At 52.7% G+C, this 25109-nt stretch overlaps 1 protein-coding gene across 3 annotated transcripts in view; it reads right to left on the reverse strand.

Annotated features, from left to right (window-relative positions):
* The window catches only part of LARGE1 (LARGE xylosyl- and glucuronyltransferase 1), a 401066-nt gene that overhangs the window by 374877 nt on the left and 1080 nt on the right, over positions 1 to 25109 (reverse strand). The window contains exon 1 of one of the 3 annotated variants that reach the window (XM_081128708.1): positions 23347 to 23693. The exons of 1 other annotated variant lie outside the window; for it this stretch is intronic. The gene's annotated coding sequence lies outside the window, so the exon portion shown is untranslated. Of the gene's footprint in view, positions 1 to 23061; positions 23242 to 23346; positions 23694 to 25109 lie in introns of those variants that run through there. One more of the 3 variants, XM_081128710.1, reaches the window with a different exon arrangement.

The raw sequence follows: 25109 nt of genomic DNA on the forward strand, positions 1-25109 counted from the left end.
ACCATTTGTTCATTCGCTCAACAAACATTAGTCGAGAGCCTTCAATGTACAAGACGTAAGGAGACAGAAACCCCTGCCGTCATCAGCATACGTCCAGGAAAATCACACAACATTAGCAAACGGTGATGCCGTAGGAAAAATAGAGCAGGAGGGTAAAGAAGGCAGCGGGTGGAGTTAGCAGAGTTACAAACGTAGACAGGATGAAAATCACCAAGGTTTTCACTTCCCGGAGGGACCACCTTGGGTTCTCTATGCTTTTAAAATCTATCGCCAAAAGAATTTGTGCAAAGCAGGTAAATTATGTCAGTCACGAACATAGGCCCCTACCCACAAGGTGCTTGCAATCTAGGGCCCATCATCAAGAGGTTGTCACGTGACTCAGGAAAACCACCAACCCCAGATTTAACCTCTAACTGAGCAATGACAAAGGCAGTCTTTGCAGACACACAGAGCTGACTCGCTGAGACCTTTTTCGTGTTATCCCAACCCTCCCCCTCCATCCCTCCACCTGTGTTGAAAGGGAAGTGAGTCGACACACTGGAGATGCAGAGGTCTGTTAAAGCCACAGGAAAGTGTGAACAAACTGGGCTCCTAGAAGCCAATGCTGTGAGCCTGGACTCTAAAAGTCTAAGGCTAGAAGCTTCTCTACTTCCCGCCCACCCCCCTGCCGCATGGAGGGGCTCCTTCCAGTGTTCTGACTCCGGGCTGCATATGCTAATCTCCTGGGGAGTTGTTGATCCCAGTGCCCAGCTGCACTCCAAACCAAATGAATCACTATTTCTCGGGGTGGGGCCCAGGCAACGGAAGATGTTAAGCTTCCCAGGTGGTTTTAGAATAGAGCCAAGGCCCAGAAACACTTTGGACCCCTCACTCTCCCCACCTGGGCTTCTAACCCGAGCGGGAACCTCTCCATTCCTGACCACTTAGTCTGTGCCCCATCCCCCACACTGACCTGCTGTGGTCCACCAGGAAAGGACTATCAGAAACTTCCAGGTGACCTGTGAGCAGCAACTCTTGTTTTCTGGGCAAAACTGGGACATGGTACCTGGCAGAAACACCCCATACTCTTCCAAGGCAGTGAGCCCAGGCGAGTTAGAGCACAGCCTGGGGGTTCTAATCCTACAGTGGCCACACGCGCTCCATGTGGCCTTGGACAAGAAGATGAACCCACCGCCCTAGCTGGTGCGGCTCAGTTGGCTGGGCACCCTCCCATGCACCAAAAGGTTGCTGGTTCAATTCCCGGTTAGGGCACATGCCCAGGTTTCAGGCTTGATACCACGTGTAGGAGGCAGCAGATAGATGTTGTGCTCTCACATCAATGTTTCTCTCTTCTCCCTTCCTCTCTCTCTAAAGATCAAGGAACGATTCTTTTAGAAAAGGGAGCGAGGGAGCGAGGGAGCGAGGGAGCGAGGGAGCGAGGGAGCGAGGGAGGGAGGGAGGGAGGGAGCGAGGGAGGGAGGGGGGAGGAGGGAAATGAACCCCACTGCATCTTGGTGTGCCCCTCTGGAAATCCGGCACCATATGTACCCCATGGGAAGACACAATGAGAATCGCTAATCAAGTGTTTCACATAGAGGCAGGTGCTCAAACAATGGCAGCGTTCTTTAATATATTGCAAGGGAGCCAGTCCAAAAAGAGTTTCTGTGCCAAAATAGAATTTTTGGGACAGTTTCAGGGTTTATAGGGCCCACAAATGGGGCAAATTTCTTAAAATTAGAGCCACCCCAGAAAAATCTAATTACCCAAATTGTGCGTGGTGAGCATTTTTTTGTGCAGACACACAAGATACAGGGTTAGGCCAGTGGAGGGGGGTGGAGAGGAGAGCCCACCTGCACAGAGGCAGGCAGAGCTGGTGCCTGAGTCTCTGCGAGGTCAGTCAGTGCACTAAAAACTACTATTTTTCCCACCAGAGGGGATGTGACACACCCAAGTCAGAAACCAGAGGAGAGTAGGAAGGAAGGAACTGGGGAATGAAGAGGCCCTAACAGTGAATGTATCTGAGCATAAACAGAAAACAGAAAAGCAGGCAACCCGCCACCCCAGCTGACAAGAGGGGAGACGGAAGCTGAGGTGACCAGGGCGGAAATGAGAATGCAGCACATTCAGACAAGTCTCCTGTGAGGCTCTGTATCGGTTGCCTATTGCTGTGTAACAAATTACACAAAATTGGAGGCTTGAAACAGCGCACAGTTTCTGTGGCTCAGGAATCCGACCGTGGCTTAGCTGGGCCCTCTGCTTCGAGTCACACAGCTGCAGTCAAGGTGTCCCCAGCGGTGTCCTCATGAGGAGGCTTCAGGAGAGGATCCACCTGCCAGCTCCCTCGGAAGCTGGCAGAACCCATTCCCTGTGCTGAAGGACCGAGGGCCTCAGCCCCTTCCCACATGGGTTCCCCAGCATGCCCACGTCAGCCAGCAGGCAGGGAGAGCCTCTGCAGCGGTCAGCCAGCAAAGGAAGCCACAGAAGTGACATCCCATCGCCTCTGCTCCAGCCCACTGGTTACAGCAAGTCACAAGTGCCACTCACACCAAGTGGAGGGGACCAAGCAAGAGCATGACCATCAGGACATGGGGCTCACGGAGTACCACTTTCTTTCTTCCATTGTGGTAAAATATACATCATAAAATTTACCATTTTTAACCTGTTTTAAGTGTACATTTCAGAGCCATTAAGTACACTCACGTTGTACAAACGTCACCACCATCCGCCACCAGAACTACTTCATCTCCCCAAACTGGAACTCCGCCTCCATTAAACACTAACTCCCCCCCCAACCCCAGCCCCTGGCAACCTCCACTCTACTTTCTGTCTCTATGACTGACTACTCCAGGTGCCTCATATAAGTGGAATCATATATATTTGACCTTTTGTGACTGGCTTATTTGACTTAGCACTGATCTTCAAGGTTTATCCATGTCACAGCATATGTCAAATTTCCCTTCTTTTTAAGGCTGAATAATAGTCCATTGTAAGTAAATACCATACTTTCTTTACTCATCCATCCCCTGATGGACACCTGGGCTGCTTTCACCTTCTGGCTATTGTAAATAGTGCTGCTGTGAACACCAGGTGACAAAATACCATTCAAGTCCCTGCTTTCAGTTCTCTTGAGCATAGACCCAGAAGTGGAACTGCAGGGTCACATGGCACCACAGACACCCGGAGGCCAACGTGCACCCGTAATGGGGAGGACTGGCCTGGGATCCTGTTAGGACTTGACGGGCGGAGGGAGAGTAAAGGGTGCCGAGTACCCAGGAGCAATGACACTGTCAGCACCGCCCCACCCTCAATGACATCGTCACCTTGTTAGAACGCACACACGAGAGAGTGTTTGCAGCCCATGCTCCAGGGCCCAGGGACACCGACCACTCCCCATCCCCACACCCCGAGCTCCCCATCCCCACACCCCGAGCTCGCTGTTGACTTTCCCGACCATTCTGCATTGTCAAGGAGTCTCTTCCTGCTGGGCTGTTGGCATTTTCCATAATCACACACTTACTTGATCTCTCCCGGTCTTCAGACGACCCTGGCGAATGTAACGGTGTCCCCAGCACTGCCCTCGGGGCCGGCGCGGATGCCACAGAGCAGAGCACCTGCCCCACCAACCACACCTGACGGCAGAACAGGTCCTCAAGGACAGGAAATCAGAATCAGGGAAGACTTGGAGCCTCTTTCCTGGCCATGTCCCCTTGTCTTAGCAGGTTAGGGCAGTTTTGCAGGAAGGAGGCCAGTCCTTGGAAGGAGGAGCTCCCTTCCCCACAAAACACAGGAAGAAGCTAAAATGAAAAACTCAGGTTGACTCACGCACAACTGTTGGATGAGACACACCCTTGTTCGCAGAGCAGCTGGCTTCCACCACCCGAACCTGCTTGATTTGAACCGGAGCCTTCAAATCAAGCCCATTCTCTCTGAAACCCTCCCACACCCACATCCTCTGCTTTAATATTTGCTTACCCAAAAAGCTGCAAGAGTACACTCTCATCAGTGGTTGGTGAAAACAAAAGTCCCGGGGAATCTATTATCATGGGCAAAATAAAGGGGCTGGGGGAGAGATTCCTGCCTGTTGTCCCAAAGCGGCACAGGATGAGAGGGAGGCTGGCCGGGTCTGGACAGTCACCCAGTGGGCCTGGCTCCGTGGCAGGAGTTGGGACAGGAGGTAGGATGCAAATTCTCAAGGGCAGCAAAAGCCCTTATCGAGATCCGTGCCATCTCACCAGCGAAGGTGACATCGGAGGGGGAATGCCAATGAAGCCCGCGGGTCCCCAGACAGCCAAATATGCGGCGCTTTATTATGGAGTCTAAGTGACTGCAAACGGGCTATTATCAAATCTCTTCAGTGACAGAGTGCCGTGTTGAAAGGAACAAATAAAAATAAGTACATTAAGCACAATAAATCACAGGGCCCTGTCGCTGAGACCCATTATCCCTGGGGGATTACGGGACTGTTTTCCTCCCTGCCTTTCGGCGATTGGATCCTGGCTTCCCCATCACTGTTTTAATATTGCACCCATTACTCTCTGTGCCTCGAAGAGCCTGCTGTTTCCCCGTAGTTCTGGGTGGCAAGGGCATAATTTGTTTTATGATTTGCTTGGGAGCGTAGCTGTTTTATATTCATCTTTAAAAGATACACATTCAGTAATCGTAGCAATGAGACCCCGCTTATGAAATAAGACCGGGCCCTGCCATCGCTTGCAGCATCCGTGTGGCCACAGTCGTAGCAACCCAGGAGGTACCTAGCCATTCACCAGGAGAGCCACACTGCTTCTTTGGGGGACCCACGTGCCCAGGAACAGCTTTAGTCATGGTTAAAGAGCCACTGAATCACGTGGAAGGCAGACGGGGCTGGAGAGAGTGAGCAGCAAGGGGCTGGACGTCAGGGGGCCTGGGTTTTACCATGAAGTTGGCATGACCTTAGACAGGTCCTCTGCCCTCCAGGGTGGAAGTGTCTCCACCCGCCAGGTCAACCAGTTGGTCCACGTGCCTCTGGAGGCCTAACGGTTCCACATTTCTATGAGGTGCAGGAGTGTGAAGAACCTTAAACTAAATAAAACTTGTATTTCTTCCTTCTCAACAAGATCATTAGAAAATTCATTGTGAGATAAAACTGACCTATTAGGCAACTGTCTAAGCCATCCCCCACCAATCTCTTCTCCTCTCCAGGCGGGAACCGGCCCTCCTGGCCCCTCATTCCCTGAGGAGTTGTTTTCCAGGACAGCTCATTGTAAGTGTGGTAAACAAGCCCGCTCCTAATTTCCTCCATCTGGAAGTGGAGGGAGAGATGGGTACGTGAGGACAGCTTGTGCTGGGCCGCATGGCCACATCGCTTCCCCACTGGGAGCAAACAAGCAACGAACCCCGAATCCCCTCCACTGGGGTAAGACGGCGGCCGCTTCTGCCTGCGTGGAGCTGGGACATCAACAGTCCTTCCAGGCATCCCGCTTCCATGACACCTAAGTCTCGCCGTGAAGACAGCGATTCCTGCGACACAAGCTTCCAAGTGCGCCTCTGCGCCAGGCGGCCCCAGAGCAAAGCTGATCCCAGAACTTCATCGCCCATCCGAGAGGCACTGGCATGAAACCGCCCGCCGGTGCCCAGCAATCAAAATACTCTGATAGACTCAGATTCCGAAAAGCCAAAAAAGGGCGACACGGTCTCTCCCGCGTTAAAATCGGAGCTGGGTTTTGGGTTTTACAGACCATCAAAACCCGCGGAGCAGCCCCTCAGGCACGGCATAAAGAGGATTCCTTCCACCAAGCTAGTCCTCTGGCTTTGCAAACTTTGGTGTAACAACCCGATAAACACCAAGCAGCGTCGCGTTTAGCCTAGAATGCACGTGGAAGTTGCAGAGGAGGGAGCTTTGTCTGCAAACAGCACAGAGTGAGATGGGAGGCAACCTAACCTGGTTGCAAGGAGCCAGGTCACCCAGCAGAGCGCTCCAGGGCCTGACACTGTGCCTGACAGGCAGCAGACGAGCGAGACCTGTGTGTCCGCTAAATGGGCGAGGGAAGGAAAGAAACGAAGCCAAGTGACACGGAGGCCCGCCGTCCCGGGAGACTGAGCCAGCTGATGGGGACAATGCTCAGGCCTAGTTAACAGAGTGAGGCTTCTGCAGAGCCCTGAGCATGGCAGAGAAGACGCGTCCTACACATACCTTCCGACAGCAAGGTGTAGGACGCTTTATGTAAAAGGAGGCTAAAGACCCCAAATCCTTTCACTGTGAGCGTGAGGGTTTCTGAGGTTGTTTCGGGTTGTTCTGGAGCTTTCTTTCCACTGCAGGAGAAGGCATTCTGAAAACATCCTTAGCCTCTGCCCCAGGGAACCTCTTTTGAATATCAAAACACAACTCATGAAAACAAACCAATAAAACTACCCCGTATTCCCACGCTCTGCATGAAAGATTCAAGAGCGGGGACGGTTATCTCAGGATCTGCATCCACGTGGTACTGCAGGGCAGAGTGACCGGTGTCAGAGGCCCTCGGGGTGGCGTCCCCCTCGTAAGTCCGCGGTCAACTTGTTCCTTGTTTCCGGCAGACCCAGAGCTCAGGTCAAACACCCACACGCCCCAAAGGGCTTCTAATTGAAAAGTGGCACCGAACGTGTAGTGTGTCAGATCCGCATGCTCATTACGTGCGACATACCCGCAAGAAGAGACATCTATCATCCTGGGGACCTTCTGCCATCACCAGGGGGTATGTCCCCAAAGAGCTTTCTCAGTGTGATTGTGCCCGATCCTTAGGTGGAAGGTGGGGACAGGTGATGGACCTTGGAGGAGGGGAAGTACAGCTTAGGGAGTTATACATTGAATTGTGCCCCCCAAAAGAAACATGTTGAAAACTCTCCCCTCAGGACCTCGGAATGGACTTTATATGGAAATCGGGCCTCCTCAGAGGATTCAAGATAAAATGAGGTCGGCGGGCTGGACCCTAATCCAATACGACTGGTCCCCTTATAACAAGGGGAAATTTGCACATGGAGACGTGTACATGGGGAAGGCAATGCGAAGAGAACACAGGGAGAAGACGGCCACGCGGCTGGAGTGACGCAACTCTAAACTAAGGGCGGCCGAGGGCTGCCAGCCAACACCAGAAGCTTCTAGAAGGGGCCAGGAAGGATTCTCCCCTAGAGCCCTCAGAGAGAGCGGGGCCCTGCTTGACACCTTTAGACGGCTTAATTTAGGACTTCTGGCCTCCAGAGCTGGGAAACAATACACTTCTGTAGTTTAAGCCACCGGCTTTGTGGTGTTTTGTTACAGCTGCCACAGGAAACTAGTAAGAGAAGGTAAGCACCTCACTCAAGGTGAGCTGGGAAAAACATGCAACTAGCAATGAACCATGAAGCCAAAACTGCCACCTCCTGGGCCCTGCTCCCTCAGAGACTGTGACCTGCTTTCAGTAAAGACAAGCTCTTTGGTCGCTTAACACAACCCACATCCGCATATGAAGAGGTGGTGTTTGGATTTGTAAAATTCATACTCCTCCCAGGTGTGCACGGGAACCATGTCCTGCAGCAAAAAGCTCCCCAAAGCATCAGGTAATTAACATTTCTGGACTGTACGTAAGCGCGATTGGGGTGGGGGATTTTTCGTTTTTAACGCGAAAAGACTACAGTTTGACCAACTCCTCCCCGCATCTTTTCAGCTGTGATGTTCCACTGCAACCAGACAATGAACACGCAGCTCCATTAAAACAATGACAACCCAGAATAATGACAGCCGCTTAGCACAGCAGAATGGGCAGGCTTGTCATCTGCTTGAAGAAGATGAGCTCTGGGTGTGAATGGAAAACGATTTCTGACGTCACAGCGGCCCTTTAGGGACACAGGTCAAATTGACTCACAAAACCCCACACTTGTAAACTTGGTCCCCAAGACACAAAACATAGAATGACAAGGCTGTCTTTCACACATGCCAGCCCTGGGACAACGAGAGAGCCCAGCGGGGCTCCGGGCCAGCAGAGCAAGACATGCTGTAGGCCCTGGCTGGTGTGGCTCAGTGGTTAGAGCATCGGCCCCTGCACTGAAGGGTTGCGGGTTCGATTCCTGGTCAAGGGCACATACCTGGGTTGCAGGTTCAATCCCCAGCCCCGTCCGGGCCCATGTGGGAGGAAAATAATTAATGTGTCTTTTCTCACATCTATGTCTCTGTCTCTCTCCCTTCTTTCCTCTCTCCCTCTCTCTCTCCCTCTCTCCTTCCTTTCCACTCTTTCTAAAAAAATCATGGAAAAAATATCCTCTGGTGAGGATTGCCAAAAAAAAAAAAAAAAGAGACATGCCATAGGTCTGACTGTAAGAATCCTGCCTTAGGGCAGCCTCCTACCCCACCCCCAGGAAGTCACAAAACTCATTTCACAACCAAAGTCCCGTATTTCAGGGAAGTTGTTACAGCAGCAGCAGTGGTAGCCCTGACCTTAGGGAGGCAGAAGGCCCAGATTTCCACTATCAATTCCCAGGCATTTCTGCTAAACTCACAACCTGTTAATATCTCTATGCTTTCTCTCCTCTCTATTTCTATTAAAGGGAAAAGTATACCCAGGTAGCAAACTGTGTGAAGCTTACCATACCTGAAACGGTCAGTCTGCTTTGACTAATTTGTACTGCAAACAAGGTTTGCATATTAATATTACTTTTCATAATAGAATCCATTCGCAGCCTTAAAACAACAGACAGTGTTCTTATGGGCTGAGTTGTTTCTCCCCCACATTCAGATGTTGAAGCCCTAACCCCCAGTACCCCAGAGTGTGACTGTATTTGGAGACAGGCTCTTTAAAGAGGTAATTAAGGTTAAATGAGGTCATTACAGTGGGCTCTAATCCTATCTGACAGCTGTCCTTACAAGAAGAGGAAATCAGGACACGGAGAGACGACCATGTGAAGACTCAGGGAAAAGACGGCCGTCCGCAAGCCAAGGAGAGAGGCCTCGGAAGAGAAGACCCTGCCGACACCTTGATCTTGGACTTCCAGCCTCCAGAACTGTAAGGAAATAAATGGCTATTGTTTAAGCTGTCCAGGCTGTGATGTTCTGTTACGGCAGCTCTAGCAGACTAACACAGATGGGAGTTCCACAATTTCTAATTTCTTTTTAACTGTATAACTCACAAAACCTCACACTTGCAAATTTGGTCCCCAAGACACAAAACATAGAAATGACAAGGCTGCCTTTCGCACACACCAGCCCTGGGACAAAGAGAGAGCCTGGCAGGCCAAGAAAGCAGAGCCAAGAGATGGAGCAACAGGTTCATGGTGAGGCCTGTGCACCTGGATCCAACACTACCTGAAGCACTCCCTCTATTTTTCAGCCCAATTTTGTTTGTTTAACATCCATGTGAATTGGGTTTCTACATTTATGTCTAAAACAGCCCTCACTGTCCTCTGAGGCACAGATAGGCATGATCCCATGTCTAATTGCATATCTAAAAGTTTCATCAAAACGCAAAGTATATTTCAATAACTGAAACCCCATATAATTTCAAGGGTGATTAATTAAAAGTGCAATGTATGAGCTTTAGGAGACATTGATGCCCCTGAAATTCTGTGAAAATATTATATATAATTAGGTGTATAAGTCTGTGGCAGAAAACAACTTAAGAATTACTCCCAACTTCACTATTTCAGAGGAAGTACAGTACAATGATCCTTAAGCTTTATTTTTCTGAAATTTGAAGAACTTGTACTATTTTTTTTTCTTTTTTAATATATCTTTATTGATTTCAGAGAGAGGAAGGGAGAAGGAGAGAGAGAGATAGAAATATCAATGATGAGAGAGTCACTGATCGGCTGCAGCCCGCAACCCGGGCATGCACCCTGACCGGGAATCGAACCCTGATCGCCTGGATCCGAGGTTCACACTTAACCACTGAGCCACGCCCGGCCCAGCTGTACTATTTTTCTTACCTTGCCTATTTTTAGGCTGACATCTAACGTTTTCATCATAAACTAAATCATTTCTACAGATATAATTTTCAGCACACTGTAAACATTAACATTTTAAAATAAAATTTCACATCACATTTTTAAATGACATCTAGCAATCTGATACCCATCATTAATTTTAAAAATTCAAGAGCAAGTTATTTTTTTAAAATCTGGAAATGTTCTATCATTCTTTACCGTGAGAAACGGGCCCAAATGCCCTGTTTCTAGCACCAAGTTTAAACAGGGCAAGGGGAGTGTAGAAAAGGGCAGCCCTGCAGGAGTGCCTTCGTCAGAAGGTTCCCATGCACTGATTTCAAACAGCTCCTTTGTTTGGTGTCCCGTGAGGTTCTTATACCCTGATCAATGTACTAGAGTAAGGTCAGTGTTGGGGAAGAGCTGTGAGTCTATAAGATGGGGAAGGACGACTGTGAAAGGCCAGGTGGAAGGAAGGACGGTGGACCTGCTGGGGTGGTTTCAGGACAATCAATTTCAGGGAAGAGTCCATAGGCGAGGCTGAAAATACAGAAACTGATTCCCTTAAAACTACCCGCACCTGCATACTCCCAAGGAAAGTCTTCACGGATGCCCAGGGGTATGTATTTTCCACGGTCAAGTGACCTGGGTAAATAGATTATGGGACAGAGATAGGAGAAAATAGTCTGGAGACAGAGCAGGGCTCCACGCTCTGGCTTTGTCGCTTGGGCAAACACCCATGTCCCTGAACCTGTTTCCTCCCCTATAAAATGAAACTGCTCAGCTCAGAGGGTTGCGGTGGGGGTCAAAGGCATCGTGTGCAGAGCACATCTCATAATCCCACAGAGACACTCGATAAATGGGAGCTGGAACCTACCACCATTGTTACTGTTACTGTTATTTCAGATACCGTTGATCACAACTTGCCAAGGTGCAGGCCTTTCCTACGTCATTCACTGGCTCCATCTCCCTTCCCTGTCAGAGCCCAAATTCCCAACGAGAGAAAGGAGCCAGGGGAGCAGAAAGCTCAAGAAAAATGGCCTCGGGAGCTCAGGGAGCAGGCACTTGCCTGGACTTCAGGGCCTCCGCAAACTTTCTGAGGCGTCTGCACAACCACAAGGGGTGAGGGACAAGTCGTGGGGGAGACGGAGGAAGGAACGGAGCAGCTCTGAGCAATGACGACAATTGCAATGGCTAATGCACGCCCAGCGTTCTCCAGAGCCAGCAGCGCTCTAAGCGTCACACGCACGTTAACAGATCTAATGAGCTCAAAACGCTTTCAACGGGAGCCGCGGACAAGCCCAAAGGGAGAAAACGGGAAAATGGCAAAAACTAAGACCCAGAGAGCGCATCCCTTCGTGCGTGTTAAGTCGGACCTCGGCTGGCAGAGGAGGGCTCCCGGACCACACAGCCAACGGCCAAGCCAGCTGCAAGTTCCCACACGGAGTCACGCACAGGCTCCGACGGCCCGGGTCCCCCCGTCACGCCGCCCCGATTCGTGAAGCAGGCCTGTCCACGCAGCACCCACGCCTGGCGCACGAGGGCGGTGGGCTAGACGCCCAGAGGGCCTCCCCAGCGCCAGAGGCAGGAGGAAACGCGCCAACATAAGCAGGCGTTGCCCAGGGCCGCCCTCTGGGCCCTGCTGCTGGGCTCGGGCACAGACGGATGCCGTGGTGCCCAGCCACGCCTCATCGCCTCATCCTCTCTGCCGGGTGGCACTGCCATTCTGCAACAGGCTCTCCAAAGAACGATCAATGGGATTAAGCCCAGTAAACAGAAACCATGGCCAAAGGCTCCACCAGCAAAGGGGGGCCCACAGTGTAGCCAGGAGGAATCAAGCACCTGAGGACCAGGCCGGCCGTGACTTGAAGGAAAGGTCTGCTTTGCACTGTCGGACGATGACTCCCAAGGACTGAGCTTCGCCACCAGGCTTTTCAAAGTCTGAGAGGAGAAAGAAGAGGCTGAGGATCTGAGAAAAAGGGAAAAGCAGAGGAAAGAAGAGGTGAAGGCTGCAAACAGACGAGAGGCGGGGGCGAGGGGGGTGACAACAGCGGAGCTGAGACTGCAGAGGCCAAGAGCAGGGGTGCGGACAAAGGGTTTCCAGGCTCCCCTCTCCCCACTTCAACAGTCAGCCTTGAGGATTTGCACAAAGACATCTCTTGGTCTGGAAAGAGGGCAAGAGCTCCTTCACCTCCTCCTCTACCTCCGCCACCTTCACCTCCCCCATTTCCACCAGCTCCACCTCCAGACCAGCTCCAGCTCCACCTCCGCCACCACCTCCACCACCACCTCCAGCTCCAGCTCCACCTCCAGCTCCTCCACCTCCAGACAAACCCCATCACCTCCACCTCCACCTCCTCCAGCTCCTCCACCTCCACCACCTCCAGACAAACTCCATCTCCACCTCCACCTCCAGCTCCAGCTCCACCACCTCCACCTCCAGCTCCAGCTCCACCTCCAGCTCCTCCACCTCCACCTCCACCACCTCCAGACAAACTCCATCTCCACCTCCACCTCCAGCTCCACCTCCACCTCCTCCAGCTCCTCCACCTCCAGCTCCACCACCACCTCCAGCTCCAGCTCCAGCTCCACCTCCACCTCCACCTCCAGACAAACTCCATCTCTACCTCCACCTCCAGCTCCACCTCCAGCTCCTCCACCTCCACTTCCACCACCTCCAGACAAACTCCATCTCCACCTCCAGCTCCAGCTCCTCCACCTCCACCACCTCCAGACAAACTCCATCTCCACCACCATCTCCAGCTCCACTTCCATCTCCTCCACAATCACCTCTACCACCTCCACCTCCAGAACAACTCCACCTCCACATCCAGACCAACTCCATCTCTACCAAGATCTCCGCCTCCACCTCCAGCTCCACCTCCACCACCTCCACCACATTCCTTGGCGGCATCACTATGCCCCATGGAAGGCCCACCACCACTCTGGTCATTGGCAAGGGGGCATACATTGTTAGGGTTCCAGAATGCCTTGAGAAGTTAATTCACATCCCCCATGCTCCCCCGCAGCACAGTGCAATGCTTAGGGTCAGCAGGAAAGGGTTACATTCTGCCTGGACAGCAAATTCAATGAAATCGAAAATTACCACCACCATGCATTGGGCAGACAGCATGTTCCAAGCATGTGGTGAAACAGTGAAGATTCCCCGGAGTCACCAGATGCAGTCTTTGCTGAAAGGCTCCTACTCCCCGGAGAGACAGAGGCTGGAGGCACTGGGGGTGTGGTGCAGAGCCGGGGGGTACCCATGGGGTCCAGCGGCCTGCATCTGGAACAGCTCGGAGGAGGAGCACCTGAGCTGCGTTTTGAAAGAAAAATAGAAGTGTCCCAGGCAGATAAAGAGGGAAAGAGCTTATCAGGCAGAAGGAGCGGCCAGGTGCCCAGCTGGCCAGGCCCAGGGAGAAATAACCGGTAAGGAAGAAAAACAATGACTTAGGGGTTGGTGACGCCTGGAACGGGGGTGGGGGGGGTAAGAGAAGGTGAGGCTGCAGAGAAAGGCCGGAGCCAGTTCATAACACGCTTCGAGGGCCCTGATAAGAAGGCTGACGTTTCCCCGGGGCCGACCGTAACAGAACATTCTAGAAAAGCTTTCGCTCTTTAAAGATTAAAAATAAACACTCTCTATCTGTAAGGGATTGGACTGTCCAATTTGAAAAATTCTGTTATCCAGAATGGCTTCCTCTCCGATTCTAAGACATGTGCTCTGTAATCTCTAGGCGAGGCCATCCTTGGGCTGAGAAACACACCGGTCACCGGTCCCCGGTGCGCCCCACAGGCTGTGCTTTTAAGGTGACGCGGGAGCCCAGGCGTCGGAGCACCAGTCGGTTTGCCCTTGGCCCTCCGCGGGTGCTTTGGGAGGGAGCCACTCATGAGGAAAAGAAGAATTTTCTCCACTACTCGTCCCTCGCTGGGTGTCATCCAAGGCGAGGAAAGAGGCTGTTCTATAACCCTGGGAACAAACCCCAGTGAGAGAGGCTCCGGAGAGTCTATTTCCACCCAAGCGCCATCCCCAGGCCCAGCCAAGCCGAGGGAGAAAGTGCTATTTTAAGAGTTGCCGCTGGTTGTCACACGCAGATGTTATTCCAACGAGGCCACTTTGCAGTGGGCAGTGAAAACCATCTGAGCCTTCGATGCCAGTGACCGATGGGAGAGAAATTCGGAAGCTTCCCTCGGCTTCCACCCTACTGGACCCGTGCCAGCCCAGTGGCCTTTAAAACTCCATATATGAACTCGTGCAAAAGGCCGTTCGACGGCCTCCCGGCTTCTGTCTCTCCCCACTCCAATCTGCCCCCAATACTGACTGGGTTCATCTTCCTAAAACAGAGCTTTCAATAGTGAACGCACCACCCTCCCGATCAAGTCACCTGCCTTCCAAAGCCCACGGCCCCACCCTACCTTGCCAACTTCATCTCCAGATCCTTGCTCAAAGAAACCCAAGCCGGTTTATTCCATAACCCAAAAATACCTACTTACGCACCACCATCAACCACACCCGGCCGCTCTGCCTCCCTTTAATTCTTCCATTCAAATTTTAATCAGCCCATGTCCAAAGCCTCAACTCAAAGTCTACCTCCCGTGAGTTGAAGCAGCTGAAGTAAGCTCCCACCCCGATCTCCCATCAAATTTCGGCTCCGACAGCCCACAACCATTCATTTCACTGCCTCATCTCTCCTCTTGTTGCTCTGAGCTGTTCATTCGAGTCAACGGTTGCCTAACTTATCAGGCAATTTTCCGCAATCTCTCCAACGATGTGGGCAAGGACAGAAGGCTTTCGATGTAATTTAATAAATGGTTATTAAAGGGTTCCTCCGTGTAGGAGGGGTGCGGAGCAGGATGCTCCCACAGATACACGGAGGGGCGTGACCAGTCTCAGTACTCAAGGAGCCGACCCGTGAGCGAGAGTAAGGAAAGGGCACAGGGTGACAGGCACAGCCGGTGGGGTGTTTTGGGCGATTCCTCCTCTCCCCCTGTTCTTCCACCGCCTAGTCACTAAGACCCAGGTCCAATCTCTTCTCTGACAGCTACCCTGTGCCCAGCGCTCTGCGTTAGCATTTCGCTCCCTCACCAAGACGAGGCTCCTGGGTGGGTGGCAGGTGACCTCACCTGTGTGTTCCTGATGCCAAGCAGGGACCTGCACGTAGCAGCTTAGTGGATGGTGGCTGAATGAGTGAAGGTAACACCATCGAAGAGACAGAGCGTACAGAGCCCATGGCAGGAAGGAGAGGCTTCGACCAGCAGGACAGGAGACAGGATGGGAAGCCTGATCCAGCAAAGGGAGGAGCAGTCACAAACCCTACTGGGAAAACAAGCAGCATTTTTTTGTATGTCTTCATTGATTTCAGAGAGAGGAAGGGAGAGGGAGGGAGAGAGAAACATCAATGATGAGTCATTGATCGGCTGCCTCCTGCACGACCCCCCTGGGGATCAAACCCACAACCTGGGCATGTGCCCTGACAGGGAATCAAAGCCCATCTCCTGGATCACAGATCGATGCTCAACAGCTGAGCCACGCCAGCCGGGCTAACAAGCAGCATTTTAAGGCAACAGCCAATAGGCTAAAGGCAGAGAAGACCTTCAGAGGGGTCCCAGGACATAGAGTAATGCTAGAGACGTGGGGAAGCAGGGGCCAGGTCAGCACTGAGACAGCCGACTGAGGAGTCTGGACAGCTGCGAGGCGAGTCCTGGCTCCATGCTTCGTGCCTGTGCGGCCTGGGAGGCCTCAGCTTCCACATCTGCAAAGTGGGAGCGTAAGACCAGCCACCTCAAAGGGCTGCTGTAAGGACGAAATGCACAAAATGTTCAGATGGAAGAGTACCTGGCACGAAGGACGCAGCTGAGGATTGTGCTTTTGGGTACGGAAGAGACCGAAGCAGTGTACATGGGAGGCAAGGGAAGGGGGCAGAGGACAGACGCCTAGAAGTGATGGGGATGGGGCGTGCAAAGGCACAGCCAGGCTGCACGAGGTGGTCAGGAAGCTGGGGCTCTGGGCCTGCCTCCCATGTGGACCGTTCTCTTCACCTCCGAGCCTTAGTTTCCACAGCTGTGAACTGGAGCTGTTGGTCTAGTTGGGCTCCAAGTTCCCTTCCAGCCCCGGTGATGTCTCAGCGTATCAGCTCTGTGTTACAGAGGTGTCGGTGAGCATGTGGATACCGAAAAGGCCAGGTGGGAAGGATTCCCATCAACGGAGAAAGGGGAGAAGACTCCAAGATGGCAGAGGACAGTCCTTCCCTTGCCTTTTTACAAAGCCTTCAGTGTCTGAAACACAACAATGACCCCTAAGAGAACTCATCTGCTGATTGGAAATGTCCTTCACATTTTTAAAATAACAGTTTCCTGCAGAGGCCTTGAGGAGCCCCAGTCTATCAGCCGACAGGTATTCACCCGCCAGCCCCTCTCCCGTCACCCTATACCAGTACTGAAAACACAGCCATTTAGTATTCATTCACAAAACAAAGCACCCCGTGTGGACACACGCACTTATCAAGTGCAGACCCACTAAGCACCAGGCACCAAGCCGGGGAGGCGGGTCAAAGGCCACCTGCTTATCACTCTGCCTGTGCCTCTGTCACCATGAAATGCCATGCCCAGATGAGAGCTGACATCAGTCAAGGAGGCTGGTACACAAATAGTGTTGGCACCTTAAGGGCCTACGTAACTGTTCTGGAAACCAACTCGGAGAGGGATGGTTCCCAGTTAGCCACAGAAATGTGAACCTTACTCAGTAACAACAAACGTGTTTAATGCAGCCGAGGCGATCCTAACCACAGAAAAACTCTGAAGAGCCCATGATTCCCGAATTTAAATTTAAAAAAAAAAAAAGGAAAGGAAAAGAAAAGAGGAAGGAAGAAATCCCCATCTGCCCGTGTTCTGCTTAGGCCCTCTTCAATCTGAATGCTACCATGGAGAGCTGGAAAGACCTGCAAGCTCCTTCTTCCCAATTGGCCTTGGCACTTCAGGGGGAAAAAAAAGCTATGTTAAGAGCAAAACCTCTCCCGGCAGTCAGGGCTCCATCTCCATCTGCCCGGCCAAATCACAGCCCCTTAATGTGACAAGAGAGGCTAAAATTATGGGTGAGACTGCACTTTCCATTCTAGCCCCGGCCTGTGATTATCTACAACTCCAGGTTGCCCGAAATTACCTCTGGAGCCTTAAATGCCTTACATTTCATTTCATTCCTAGAACAAATTCTTTTTTGGAAACTTTCCTAAGAGATAAAGGAACAAAACACCAAAAAGCCCTAGATATTTCAGCTGTGGGGAAGGAAGAGCCAGTAGGCAAGCATGATTTTGATTTTTTTTTTTTTTTTATGTCTCATGCATATCACTTCTACTGTGTCCTTAAGAAGAATAAAATTGATTCCATGTCTCTGCAATTTCGAAGACTCAGAATCCTGGAAACTCTTACCTAATTTACTGTATAAACCACTTCTGGTCTTGATATATCCTTAGAGGGAGAAGGTGAGGGTAGTTATGAGTGCTATCTCCAGGACGAATAGTAGTTAAATAAGCAATCCAGCCCAAGTAAGTAGGTGGCATTATGTGGCAGTTAGTGGTTACTAAGAATCTGTGACTATTGTACTTGTTTCTGTAATACAGTTAGATATTAGGCTCCTTAGCAAGTGGGCCTAGTGAGTTATTTGTTAAAACATTTGAAAAGTTTCTATTTGATTTTAATGTAACAAGTGAGGCTCCCAAAAGCATCCATCATGATTACGTTAATCGAATAATTTGAAATACAAGCTGTTTTAAAAAGGCTTGCTATGAATCCCTTTTGTAAAATAAAAATGGTTTTGTACCCCAAACAATTACTTACTTTAAATGATTTTAGTTGCTTTTAAGATCAGATTTTATACGCCAAGTTCTCCTAAAATAGGGCACTCTTATACTTAGCTTCAAGAGTGAAATAATAATGTAACAAACCTTAAATTTACATTGTACTTACTTCAATCTCCTCTTTCCAGGAGGCCTGTGCCAGAGTGGCAAGTAGCCTTCCTTCTAGCAAACACAAATAGGGAGGCGTGAAATTACGTGGGTTTGCATTCTTGCTGACTTGTACTTCTACACCCATTGCTTTTCTGTGTCTCCCCTTCTTCCAAACATCCCTCTCCACCTACTCCCCAATAGCTTCTCTAACAAGGTAACGTCCCAGGCCAAACGTAAGGATTCCCCCTTTCCATGGTAGAATCTGGGCTTTGCAAAATCCCCAAAGGTCAAGTCTGCTTTTATCGACTTAATTTTGAAACAATTAAAATTGTTAGCATCGCTTTTTATCACAAAGTATTTAATTCCCAAGTGGTTCTCAAGGAATGGTGTAACATTCCAGAACCAACAGGTTTGCACGATACATAAAGTGAGCAGGCAAGTTTAGCTGTTTATATGTGCATGACCTCACACATCAGAGAGGTTCTGATGCAGCCTGCAGGATACAGACTCTCCCCCAACACAGCAGAGACTTGGCAATTCTTTTCCTCAGCATTGCATAACTTACACTGTCTTATGTTTCGGAGTAGAGAACACCTTTGAACTGGCCAGACTTATTCCCATTTCACAGCTAGAAAGCTGAGAATAGTCCAAGCTTTGCCATTCAACAGTTTAAGCAAGACCTTTCCCTCTCCCAGCCTCTAAATTCCTAGTTACCAGACCAAAAAATTCACTTATGTATAGAGACAGGCCTAAAGCCCAGAGAGGTCAAGAAGTATTCTAAGGTCACACAGCACGTTAGCATAGAATAATGCAATACTCCTAATTTTACGTAAGCCCCCTTGCCTCCTACTCAACACAGGGAAGGATGGTAAAGACCACACACACACACACACACACACACACACACACAAAACAGGCTTCTTTTACCTCCACTGTCCTGGCTCCTGTTTCTAAAAACTTGGCCCAGGAGACTGCTGCTGCAACTGTGATTTTCCATTCTCTCTAAGACCCTCTGGCGGTTACGCTGCTGATTCCTTCCTCACTACACTGTTTCCTCATTCCACAAAGCACACACTCACACACGCACACACCCCCCATCCTCTAAATTATAACTCTTCCTTTTCCAACAGCAAAAAAAAAATTTAGGCCAGAAATGAAGTGATTCCAATTCAGGAACCTTGTCCGAGTGTGAAATACGCCCGTAACTCTACCTGAAGCACATCTGACAAGCTGGGATTTGTTCTCATGGAGGATCCCCCCCCCCCCCGTGTATCGTCTGTCAGGAACGCCGTCATTTCTCCCACGGCTGCATAATCACATACTGAAAGGCCCAGATGTGATCCATGCACACCAGAGGGCAGACTGATGGTGCATAAGGGACCCTTTCTTTATTTGCATGGCTAATAGTTTGTTAAAGAACAGGCAAAATGCCATAGATAGGCGAATAAAGGACCAAGTAAGAAATTTTATTTTTCTGTGTTTCATAGCAACGTGGGACAATCAGCTAGGACTCCTAGATCTTATCCAGCCACCGTTCTCACCACCACTTGCATACACAGAGCATGAAGCGAAGGGACTGCACTCAGCACGGAATCCTATTAAATGATCTCCCTCTAACGTCAAGCTTGCTTCCCTCCAAACATCCCATCTTCCAGCCACACGAAGTACTGCTATTCCCCATTTACACTACACACGTGAAGGTTTCCACGCCGTTCCTCTGCCTGGGATGCCTTTCCTTTCTACCATCCTGGCAATTTCAAATTCGTCCTTTGAACAAACCTGTACAATAACACTCGGCGCGCGGTAAGGGTTCAATGTCTGCCTCCCCTAAAAAGACTTACCAACTAAACGCGGAACCTCTGGAGCCTCCACACAGAGCCTGGTACCTGCCCCATAATAGATGTTCGATGATTATTTGTTGAGTTAAAAGACAAAAAGTCTTCTAAAATATGTTTAATGAAGCCTTAACTGGCTGCGGCCTACTGCTCTATAAATGTCAGTATGGTCAGAGGGGAACTGAGTCCCTCTCGATGTCCAATGCCCCGGAGTGGAGCAGCCAAGCCTCAGCAACACTAGTGGGTCCTGCCCGGTGGCTGTAAGTCCGAGGTGTGGCCTAAGGAAGGCCAGCAGCCCCTCTCAAAGTTCTGCTCTCCCTCTGCCATCTGGCATCCCTGAAATTCACAAGACCCCATTCATGCCTTAGGACCAAAGGACAGCTCTTCTCCAAGGCCAATTCTTACTAGTCGACGCTCAACGGCAAATTTAACAGTGTTTTCCTGTTCCGATCCTTTACCCCTTGGCTATACTGCGCCTGTGAGAATCAATCTATAAAGCCTTAATAGCAGAAATAAAGCTTTATGCTGACCACTTTCCCTAGACCACAACAATAGCTCCCTTCAAACTACCTAAATATGCGCTAGACAGACCTGTAAATGATCAGGACCACAATCTACCAGGACCCAGAGTTCAGGGAGATATAATAGCTCATGCAGGTTCCCAAGCTCCAAACACTGAGTCTAACTCCAAGTGCTGGGTTGGGACTTTTAACTCCACTAAGACCTACATCTTGGCAACATTTGCCATTTTCTGTGCCAGTATTCTAAACTGGGTCGTGTCTCCTTGGACTCTCCCTCTCACCTGTCCTGTCTGCCCACCTCTGGAGTCAGCTTTGATGAGACTTGGCCACTGTGGATAAGAGGAACCTGGGCAATGGGCTTTGTTCTTTGGCAAAATAGAATTATCTTCCAATTCTGCAGGAAGAAACCTCTATAGACACTAATGACTTAACACTGTTAAAAATGCAAACCTGGACATTAATGATTTCATACTGTTGAAAGTGCTACTGCAGATAGCTGACACTTGAAAACAACGCTGCGCTTAGGGGAACCCACCCCTATCCAGTGGAAAATTCAGCAAGTAACTTTGGACTCTATAGAGGGCAGTTGGCATCTGCAGATTCAACCAATGGCAGATGGAAAACAGTTATTTTGGATCTGCGGTTGGGAATGCAAAAATATTGTTTTATCACCAGAGTTTGTGGAATCCCTGGATGCGAAACCTGCAGGCAGGAAGCGCCCACTGTATTTCGTGGGGGGAAAAAATTGTGCATAAAGGCACATGCACGCAGTTTGAAGCCAGTTGTTCAAGGGTTAGCTATAAATATAAGGTGTGCACTTATAAAAGGATGCTAGTGAGAAATTTCAAGTTTAGTGGAGTCGAACACTGACGCCATCTAGAACACAGGAAGCCTGAATTTATGAAGACTGCTGGAGATGTGCGGTCCAAAAGCCAAAAAGGGGAGTTTCGATTACAAACTCTTAGGCAGCTTCAAGTTAGTGTGGTCTAATACCCGAAGGATGGAGCTTGCAGGAGGGTCTGTCTCCCAAAAATATATAGCCCATGAATACTTCCAGATTCTGAGTTTTTCAGCCTCACATAACACAGTAACACTTTGCAATTCACCTGTTCTGAGTTGTCCAGAACTCGCTTTCCATGTGAGCAGGCCCATCACCAGGCAATGGGAACCCGCTCATTAGTGCAAGCACAAGTTGGGTACCAAAAAGTTGGGTTTGCAAGTCCTAAAGGTAAACTGCGGCTTTTGGCAACGTGGGTCCTCATGTTTTCTTCACCGGTGGTGGAATAGAAAACTAGTCCCCCTAGTGTCCTGCCACTGTAGGTGGCTTCCGATGGAGACAGCCCGGCACTCTGCATCCACTTTAAAGCACAGGCTCGGGGAACCCCAGAACCAAACCCTCACCTCCGCCCCAAGACAACGGGAGCACTCCCAGGACCTACGAGGAGATGAGAAACTTTTCATTCCATTGCCCAGGCCCTTCTAGTTACGGTATAAAATTCAAAGGCATCTGCATCCCTCACACCAGAAAGTTAACCCACAACCCGGCCCACTTCCTTAAGCGCAGAGGGCCCACCCACGTTAGTGACTCCCATCCACTGGAAAGTGATGGACCTTTAAAGGCCTCTCTACCCTACTAGGGGATGTTTCCTTTCCCTGCCACTCTTGAAAACCCACTGAGATCTAAATCTTGGTGATTTCTGCCTCTCTACCCCAGGTCATTTTCTTCCTGGTACGGAGTTAACAGGGCCAGGCTTGATAAAGGTGTGCTCCCCTCAAAGCAATTCTCACTGCAGTGAGGTACACTTGAAAAATAAAGGGACATCGGGAGATGGGTGGAGCCTTAAAGCCAAATTCATTCCTGCCACCCACCTGTGAGAGGACAGAGGAAAACCACCCCTCCTCCCCTCCCTAATTTAGAAACTTCCCTTCTCTTAAATCTATCAAAGCTGACTCCAGAGGCGGGAAAACCTGGGAGTGGAGGCGAAAATTAACCCCAGGTGGCTGCCTGTAGAAGTCAGTGAGCCCCTTGGGTTTCCACCTGTGTCAGAGGGAGGGCGGTGAAGGAATGCCCACCTGCGCCCCTCCCCCAGGCCCCATAAAGGACGGCCGGGCCTGCGCCCGCTCTGGGGCACTTACATAAGAGCCTGTAAAACTTCCTGTGACATTCACAGAAAATCTAAGCTGCTATTCTGCTCTCTCAGGAGATCATCTTAATGGACTGAGTGACAAAATTCACGGCTTCGGAATTCAGCAGACAACTGAGGTTCATCAGCTCAGGGATGGTAAAAATCCATCCCCACTAAACAGGGTCACTGGGGGGGGGGGGGTGGATTCCATGTAGGAGAGACAATCTGTTCCTTCCGAAGTGACCCATTTAAAATCAGATTTTTCCAGGGGGAACTCATCGGTTTAATAAATTTCAAACAGGCAGGACAGGGTTTGCAGAGCTGAGGCTCCTTAAAGGAAAAATTAAAAGAAAGCAATAAGGCAATGAACAAAATAACCTAAGGATGCACCAACTTTGGAGGCAAGTCCGTCCACCCCTCAGAAACAGTGGCATTCACCAGAATGTCCTGACCGCTCTGTGCTGTTCCCTCACCACGAGCTTTGTGTCCTAGGAGTGACGCTCCGCTTGGGTTTCCTCTCTACAGATATCGCTGCCACCCAACCACTCCGTCCTATAGAGGGACTCGCAAGCTGTGGCTGCTCACCCCAAATCCGCCTCCACTCTCTGCAACAAGGAGCCAAGAAAAGTTCTTCACAGCCTCACGACGGGAAAAGGCAGGTGGGGATGGTCCAAGAGGGACCGCTGCGCACACAGCAGGCTCCCCCAAAGCGCAGGGGGGCTGGGCGGCTAGGGGTAAGGGGTGCGGACACATCACCCACCTCCTGTTGCTAACGGGAATTTCCGTGCTTGGCTCCGTGAACAGCCCGCGTGCTCAGGAGCCTGGCAGGCCCCGGGACCGGTCCTGGGGACAGGAGTCTCCGAGGCTCCGGACTTCACTTCCAGGGTCTGCAGGGCTCCGGGCCCAGGCGGCAGAGGGTGTGCCCACACTCCCCCCTCTCCGTCAGAATCCCGAGCGTAGGGGTACCAGCTACAGGTTCGGAGAACTTGTCCAGCGCCGCCCAGCAGGGCGCCCCGGGGTGGCTCCGGGCGCCCCGGGCTCTTACCTGGGCCGAGCGCGCCGCCGGGCAGAGACCGCGGGGGAGCCGGGTGGCGCGGCGCCGGCGCCGCCTAGGAGGCGCGGGGGGTCGGGGTCCCAGCAGGCGCTGCCCGGGTCCGAAAGGCGGTGCCAGGCGCACGCTCCGGGGCGGTCCCGGGCTCCAAATGCTGCGGGGAGGGTCCGGGCCGCCCAGGCTGAGCGCGCTCCCCTCTTCCTCTGCCTCCCGCGCCGGGGTGTGGAGCTGCTCCCTGCCGCGAGGAATCCTCCGAGCCGGGGGCGCCCCGCATGGGCAGAGGCCTGGGGTCCGCCTCGGGCCGGGGCCGGGGAGGGCGCGCCGGGCTGAGACGCCGGGCGGCCGCCGGGGCCGGCTCCACCTCCCGCGCTCCCCGCCGCTTCGTCCCTTCAGGGCAGGGCCTGTCCACTCCGGGCCGGGCGAGGCGAGCGCAGCCGCGCCCCCAGCTCAGGCGCCCGGGCTCCCGCGCGGCGGCGGCGGGGCAGCCACAGTCCAGTCGGCCGGGCGCCGGGCGCGGCGGCGGGGGGGCTGCAGCCGGCCGCGGCGCCCCCTCCCCCCGGGCCTGCGCCGCCCGCCTGCGGCTCCGCGGGAAGGAGGCGCTGGAGAGGGCCTCGCCCGGGCCTGGGGCGCGGGGCTTGGGGCGCGGGGCCGGGGGAGGCGCCCCGGGAAGGTCACCGGAGCGGAGGCGGGGCGCAGCGCGGTGGGTGCGGGGAACCGAGGAAGGCGGGCGGCCCCGCTGCCGCCGGCTCGAGCGCTCGCCGGCCTCGGCCGCCGCCTCTGAGACGCGCCTGCTTCTCCGAGCGCCGGGCACTCGGAGCTGGGCGGCCGCCGCAGCCGCCTCGCGCAGCCGGGCGCCACCAGCCGGAGCCGGCGCGCGGTCCCCGCCTTCCGCGCCCGAGCTGGGCGCGGGGTGCCGGCGGGGCGCGGGCGGGCGCTGGGGTGCGGGCTCCGGGCTGGCCCCGCCGCCGCCGCGTGCCCAGAGCTCCGGACTCGCTCAGCAGCTGCAGTGACTGTGTGTCTGTGTCATGTCTGTGCAGCTGGGGGGCACCGCGAACCCGGGCCGCGCTCCGAGCGGGGCGGGGCTGCGACCGCCTCGGTGCCCGCCCCTGCCCCGTGACGGCGCGGCTGGCCAATGGCAGGCGCCGCGGCCGAGGCCCCGCCCCGCCGAGGCCCCGCCCCGCTGCTTCTCCAGCCGGCTCGCCCGCAGACGCAAGCAACACCCGGAGCCGGGATCCCGGCCCGGGTAAAGCGCGAGCGCGCGGGCCCGGGGCTCTCCTCCGCGCTCCCCACGGGCCGCTCCGGCGGGGCGCGCCGCGGGGTGCGGGCGGGAAGGGGAGCGGGGCGGGTCGGAGCTGCCGCCGGGGACGCCCGCGGGCTCCTAGCGCCGCGCTGCCCGTCCACCCTCCACTGCGACCGGCCGTCGTGGGAAGTAGGAAGTTTCCCCGGCCCCCCCTTTCTGCTCGGGGCAGCCTGAGACTGCGAGGAGCCAGGCTGAAGGGCTCTGACAGCGTCGTTTGGGGCTCTGTAGCCAAGAATCCGGTCCAAGGTTCCCTATTCTTTCGGGGAAACTGCGCTTCTTTGCCCCTCCCCCCCACATAGCCCCGCGCACGCCCAGCGCACCCCCTCCCCACTTAGATGTCATTCCTGCTCTTTCCCTCCGGGTAGGAGAACCCCGAGAGTCACGTCACGATGAACGGACTTCCAGTCTCCCAGCCCTAAAGACACGAGTGGGGCTCCGAGCGTCCCCTCTGGCTACG

The sequence above is a fragment of the Miniopterus schreibersii genome (genome assembly GCF_964146895.1).
Source record: "Miniopterus schreibersii genome assembly, chromosome: 2".
NCBI lineage: Eukaryota > Metazoa > Chordata > Mammalia > Chiroptera > Miniopteridae > Miniopterus > Miniopterus schreibersii.